Below are 6,000 nucleotides of genomic sequence, written 5' to 3' on the forward strand. Positions count from 1 at the left end.
AGCAACACCTCAAAGGCAGCAGCCAAACTCTAAGCCACCCTCCTTCTGCTCCAGCATCTTACTGCTCTACCTCTGCTGTCCTTGACCCGTCTCAACCACCCTCCACTCCGCCTTCCACATTGACCACCAGTTCCTGCTCATCTGCCCCCAGCCAAGTTTGTGAGGGCCATGTTTGAGCGTAAGAAACCAATGCCTCCGAGTCATCCCCTTGCCCGGCGTCTGACAGCTGGATTGTCTGCACTCTTAGCCCGCCAGCTTTTACCATACCAGCTGGTGGACTCTGAGGCTTTCCACCAATGTGTAGCAATTGGGACACCGCAGTGGAAGGTACCCAGCCGCAATTTTTTTTCACAGAAGGGAATACCACACCTGTACCAGCATGTGCAGAGCCAAGTCACCGCATCTCTGTCATTTAGTGTTGGGGCAAAGGTCCATATGACTACTGACACATGGTCCTCCAAGCATGGTCAGGGCAGGTATGTCACCTACACTGCCCACTGGGTGAACCTGGTGATGGCTGGGAAGCAGGGAATGCGTGGTTCAACAACAGTGGAGTTGGTGTCACCGCCACGGGTTGCATGCGGGTCTGCCACCACCTCTACTCCTCCTTTGCTCTCTAACTCGTCTTCTAACTCGTCTTCTAACTTGGCTTCTTTCCTCGGCTTCTTCTCCTCTGCTGCTGTGTCCTCCTCCACACCTGTGCACCCCCAGCTCCACATAGGCTATTCGACGTGCCAGGTACGCCGTTGTCATGCTGTCTTGGGCATGACGTGCCTGGAAAGCAGAAACCATACCGGATCTGCACTCCTGTCATCTCTGCACTCACAGGCCGATCGGTGGCTGACCCCACACCAACTGAAAATCAGAAAAGTGGTGTGTGACAACGGAAGCAATCTGTTGGCAGCACTGAGACTGGGCAATTTAACACATGTGCCCTGCATGGCACATGTTTTAAATTTGATAGTCCAACGGTTTGTCTCGAAGTACCCAGGATTGCAGGACATTATCAGGCAGTCCAGGAAGGTGTCTGGTCATTTCAGACGTTCCTACACAGCCATGGCACGCCTTGCTGACATTCAGCAGTGGCACAAGTTGCCAGTCAGGCGTTTAATTTGCGACAGCCAGACTCGCTGGAATTCCACGCTAATGATGTTTGAACGTCTGCTGCAACAACAAAGAGCCGTCAATGAATACCTATTTGAACTGGGTGGTAGGACTGGATCTGCAGAGCTGGGGATTTTTTTCCCCCGTTACTGGGTGCTTATGCGCGACGCCTGAAGGCTGATGTGCCCTTTTGACGAAGTCACAAATATGGTTAGTCACACAGAAGGCACCATCAGCGACCTAATACCCTTTGCTTTTTTTCTTGAGCGTGCCGTGCGACGAGACAGATGTGACAGATGACGTGTGACAGATGACGCTGTAGACCAGCATGACCAAGAGCATGATTTCTGGGCGGAATCACCAGAACGTTCCCAGGCACCTGCTGCAACGCAGGGAGAGGTGTCAGAAGTGGAGTCAGAGGAGGAAGGTGGCTTTGTGGAGGCGGAAGACCAACAGGAGCAGGCTTCCCGGGGGGGTTGTGGTCACTTTTTGGGGAGCCCTGGTCTTGTACGTGGCTGGGGGGTGGAGACGGTGGTGGATGATAACGAGGAAGGGGAGATGGATACCTCTGCATCCAACCTTGTGAGAATGGGGTCTTTCATGCTGTCATGCCTGTTGAAGGACCCCCGTATCAAGAGGCTTAAGGAGAAGGACCTGTACTGGGTGGCAGTCCTTGATAACGAGGAAGGGGAGATGGATACCTCTGCATCCAACCTTGTGAGAATGGGGTCTTTCATGCTGTCATGCGTGTTGAAGGACCCCAGTATCAAGAGGCTTAAGGAGAAGGACCTGTACTGGGTGGCAACGCTACTAGACCCTTGTTACAAGCATAAAGTGGCAGAAATGTTACCAACGTACCACAAGTCCGAAAGGATGCTGCATTTCCAAACCAGCCTGCAAAACATGTTGTACAATGCTTTTAAGGGTGATGTCACTCCACATTCCAGGGGCAGAGGTGCCGGTAATCCTCCCACAAGCACACCTGCAAGGACAATGCACTTTGGCCACTCTGTAACGTCAGACATGCAAAGTTTTTTCAGTCCAAGGCAGCTCCAGGACCCTTCTGGATCCACCCTCAGAACGCCTCGACCGGCAGGTAGCGGACTACCTGGCATTAACTGCAGATATTGACACTCTGAGGAGCGATGAACCCCTGGACTACTGGGTGCGCAGGCTTGATCTGTGGCCAGAGCTGTCACAATTTGCCATAAACCTGTTGACTTGCCCCGCCTCAAGTGTCCTCTCAGAAAGGACCTTCAGTGCAGCAGGAGGGATTGTAACTGAGAAGAGAACTCGCCTAGGTCACAAAAGTGTTGATTACCTGACCTTTATTAAAATGAATGAGGCATGGATCTCGGAGGGTTACTGCATACCAGAAGACTTGTTCTGACTGCCCATGCAGCTGTCCTTCTCTGCACGCCGCTTGACACCACACACAGCTGTCCTTTAGCATCCTCCTCCACCACCGTACAAACTAGGGTGCAAATCCTACTGGTTTCATTTTAAGCCAAACTTTTTGGACAGGTAAATCATGAATTTTTCTGTCTTCTGTGCTTGTTACGCTATCTTAGTTTTTTGAAAGGTTTTGCCTGGGGCATGGTTATGATACCATTTATCTAACATATTTTTTCTGTCTTCTGTGCTTGGTACGCAATCTTCGTTTTTTTAAAGGTTCTGTCTGGGGCATGGTTGTGATACCATTTATCTAACATTTTTTCTGTCTTCTGTGCTTGGCACGCTATCTTCATTTTTTTAAAGGTTTTGCCATGGGAATTGTTGGGATACCATTTATCTAACATTTTTTCTGTCCTCTGGGCTTCAGTGGCTGCGACAACAAAAATACAATTTTTTTCAACATTTACCTAACATTTTTTCTGTCCTCTCCTCTGTGCTTCAGTGGCTGCGACAAAAAAAAACAATTTTTCAGGAATGTACACATTCCTGATTTTTCAGGGTTCTGCAACAGCGGCAAAATCGTATCTTTTATGGTCACCACAAGTGATCAATAAAGTAGGACAAAACTGGGCCCACACTGCAGAATCAGTGTTTTTTGGTTCACGTCACTGTAAATTGTATTACCTCTTCCTTGACCGTGCGCACAAGCACGGTGACTGCTAAACACACCACTACAGAAATATTCCCACCAACAGGACGAACATCCTGGAGGTGACAAGCAACTAGTAAAAACTATTATTCGCTTACTTGACGGTATCATTAAAGCTTTTTGCAGTTTTTTTCGTTACAGTAAACGCAGCGTTTTGTCTTTGCATGTAAACCGGCCGTAACCTTTACACGACTTGATTGGCATGTAGACGCTGGACGTTTTAAAGCAGTTTATTACACAAGTTTAGGAATGTAGTGTGATTTGTGCCCTTTACAGCACAAAACGCAACGCTGTGTCAACAACGTATTTTTGAGAGACATTTTTACCCTTGATCCCCCTCCGGCATGCCACTGTCCAGGTCGTGGCACCCTTTAATCAACTTTAAAATCAGTTTTCTGGCCAGAAATGGCTTTTCTATGTTTTAAAGTTTGCCTTCCCATTGAAGTCTATGGGGTTCGCACTTTTCGGCGAAAGTTCGCGAACGGGTTCGCGAACATTTTTTTTGAGGTTCGCTACATCCCTGTATACCACATTAAAAGCATGTGTTTTGTCAAAATTGAGTTCTTGGGTTTGGTCACTTACAGGCAATTACCAATTTGTGACTATTATTTTCTAAATGCAAGATGTCATTGAGTAAGTGTCTTAAAGCACTATGTAGAATCCAGTATATATGGAATATATTGCTGAATGCAGAAGACACACACACAGTATACCTTGTGAGCACCATGTTCATTTATGGTGCTATATAAAAACAAAATTCAATACAAAGTTTTTTTCAAGAAGGTTCTTCACAATATAAAGTGCTTGCAGTACAGTACATGTGGTTTCACCCATGGAAAAAGCTGATCTGTAACACTGTGTAATTAGACCTGTATGCTATTACTAATATACAGGTATGGGATCTTTATCTGGAAACCTGTTATCCACAAAGCTCAGAATTAGGGCTGGCCATCTCCCATAGGCCCAATTTTAAATAATTCAGATTTTCTCTGTAATAATAAAACAGAACTTTGTACTTGATCCCAACTAAGATATAATTACTCCTTATTGAAAGCAAAAAAAAGTATTGGGTTTATTTAATAGACTTAGGATAAGGAGATCCCAATTACACTTAATAATTTCCCTTACATGGAAAACCCAAGATCCTCAAGCATTATGGATAACAGGTCCCATATCTGTTCTCTTATGTATTTATAATTAATGTATTTTTTACAGGTATGTGCAAAGTGCTTTTCACCTATTGAAAATTTGTTTGCAAATAAGCTGAAATATTGTGGCCTTGATATGGAATGAGTATGTCTAATGAAAATTTATAAAATGTAGAAGAAAATTTAACATTTAGGAAATGTAAAAATACAGCTATGGGTTTGTTTTATATGACTGTACCATTACAGTTTCTTATTCCATTGCCTCTTTGAAAAAGGTCTGTATTTGGAAAGATATTTAGGTGTTGTAAAAAAAAATTGAATTTCTCCTGCAAAAAGCAGGAGAGCAGAGCAACTGATCTTTATTTTTAGGAAGATTTTTTATATCATTTTTATTCATTGTAGGTGGATGATATTAATGCTTTGCTTCTTGTAAGATACAGTTTTAGATCTCTCTTGATAAGAATTGTTAACTTTTGGTTTTCTACAGAGGTCTCAAACAAGTAGTTATTTTTGTTAGTAACAAAAATGTGTCTAGGAATATAATATAGCCTTAGGGGCACATTTACTAATCCACGAACGTCCGAAAAGTGTCCGAATGCGTTTTTTTCGTAATGATCGGTATTTTGTGATTTTTTCGTAAATTGTCGCGACTTTTTCGTAGGCATTACGACTTTTTCGTAAATTGTCGCAACTTTTTCATAGCGTTACGACTTGCGCGAATTGTTGCGACTTTTTCGTAGCCTTCGCGCCGAGTACGAAAGTTTCGGATTCATTCAAGCTTCAGTATCGTGACTTTTCTTGGGCCAGGTTGGAGCTGCAGAGTGCCATTGAGTCCAATGGGAGGCTTCCAAAATCATGCAAAGTCTGAAAGTTTTGCCTGCCGTTTACGAGCGCTCAATCCACGAACGTCCGAAAAGCGTCCGAATGCGTTTTTTTCGTAATGATCGGTATTGTGATTTTTTTCGTAAATTGTCGCGACTTTTTCGTAGCCATTACGACTTTTTCGTAAATTGTCACAACTTTTTCGTAGCCTTCGTGCCGAGTACGAAAGTTTCGGATTCATTCAAGCTTCAGTATCGTGACTTTTCTTGGGCCAGGTTGGAGCTGCAGAGTGCCATTGAGCCCTATGGGAGACTTTCCTTGGGCCGGGTTGGAGCTGCAGAGTGCCATTGAGCCCTATGGGAGACTTTCCTTGGGCCAGGTTGGAGCTGCAGAGTGCCATTGAGCCCTATGGGAGACTTTCCTTGGGCCAGGTTGGAGCTGCAGAGTGCCATTGAGCCCTATGGGAGACTTTCCTTGGGCCAGGTTGGAGCTGCAGAGTGCCATTGAGTCCTATGGGAGGCTTCCAAAATCATGCAAAGTCTGAAAGTTTTGCCTGCCATTTACGAGCGCTCAATACGAAAAAGTCGCGACAATATACAAGCAAATCGTAACAGCTACGAAAAAGTCGCGACAATTCGTGCAAGTCGTAACTTTTGCTGAAGAATACAAATCCAGCTTTTTGATGACAGTTTTGCTTTGCTCATACATGACATAACCATGTTGCAGGTATGATAAATATATATTCCAGGCAACTGCAGTGGGGAACAATTCTGAAGAAAACAGGCTAAAAACACCCCAACAGTCAACTGTCTATTTTTATTA

This window comes from Xenopus tropicalis, chromosome 3 (assembly GCF_000004195.4).
Source record: "Xenopus tropicalis strain Nigerian chromosome 3, UCB_Xtro_10.0, whole genome shotgun sequence".
NCBI classification, from domain to species: Eukaryota; Metazoa; Chordata; class Amphibia; order Anura; family Pipidae; genus Xenopus; species Xenopus tropicalis.